At 41.3% G+C, this 1,059-nt stretch overlaps 1 protein-coding gene across 2 annotated transcripts in view; it reads left to right on the top strand.

Annotated features, from left to right (window-relative positions):
• Positions 1 to 297: 297 nt before the first annotated feature.
• stx17 (syntaxin 17) overlaps positions 298 to 1,059 on the top strand; it is a 19,261-nt gene continuing 18,499 nt past the window's right edge. For both annotated transcript variants that reach the window (XM_008289914.1, XM_008289915.1), the window contains exon 1: positions 298 to 413. The gene's annotated coding sequence lies outside the window, so the exon portion shown is untranslated. The remainder of the gene's footprint in view (positions 414 to 1,059) is intronic.

Genomic DNA, 1,059 nt, shown 5'->3' on the forward strand with positions numbered 1-1,059 from the left:
TTTGTTTCGTCATAAAAGTAGCACACATCAAAATGTGACTGACCTTTTGTTTGACTGGTTTCCACGAAAGTACAAACTTAAGGCCACTTCATGGTATGAACGTAAATTGCTTGTGTAAACTGTTTCGGAACAATGAGTGGACATTATTTAACCGTAATAAAAATGCGATCAGAGGCAGGAACGAACAGTTGCGGTATTATTTCTGAGGCATCACGGGACGCGCTGAGGGGCGGAACGGAACTGCGCTTGACGTCGGAATCTATTCGCAGACGCACTGGGAAGAGAGTTGTTTACAAACAGTTTACTGTCCGAAACAAGAAGGAAAAGGTTGTTTTAAAGCACCCAGTGTGGCTAAACGGTAATTATCAGTCCGTGGCGGCTGTAAATTATAAAGCCGAAGTGTGTTTAAACTGGTAAGTGTCGCATTTGTCCTTTAAGTTCGCTGTTTTTGTGTTTAGCAGCTGTTTCGGTGCCTTCGTGTTAAACTGAAGCTCAAGTATCTGAGCAGTAACCGGCTACCAGAGCTGCTAGCTCCCATAGCCGAACGCTAAAACAACGCTGGTCCGCTAATATACAATCAAACTGAAAGTGTGCCAATAATTTCACTTTTGTTCACACGTCAGAAGATAAGTTCATGAGACGTGCCCTGACTCAGAAAGAGTCTAGTTTCTAGCGTCACGTCACCCCCGATTCTTAATTTATCATTTAAAACAGAACAATGTGTGCAGTGGAAACGGGATCGGTTAATAATCAGTTACTTCCGGCTCCTTTGAAGATCACAGAAACAAAAAGTGACACCAAGAAAGTCCGCCTTCTGAAACATATGACATTTCTGGTGAGACAAAGATTTCAGTATCAAAAGTTATTAGAAAACTGGGTTAGATCGAGATATTGGAGATGTTTTTGTTCGTGTTCACACATATAATCAGTAAATGTAGCTGGGAAACATAACTTCATCAAAAACGTGGGTCAGATGAGATCAGGCTTAGGTAGCACATGTGTCAAAATGTATTCAAGAGTGTCTCCGTCTTTCTCTTAAATTAATCGCCATCTATTCTA

This window comes from Stegastes partitus, unplaced genomic scaffold (genome assembly GCF_000690725.1).
Source record: "Stegastes partitus isolate 25-593 unplaced genomic scaffold, Stegastes_partitus-1.0.2 Scaffold645, whole genome shotgun sequence".
NCBI classification, from domain to species: domain Eukaryota; kingdom Metazoa; phylum Chordata; class Actinopteri; family Pomacentridae; genus Stegastes; species Stegastes partitus.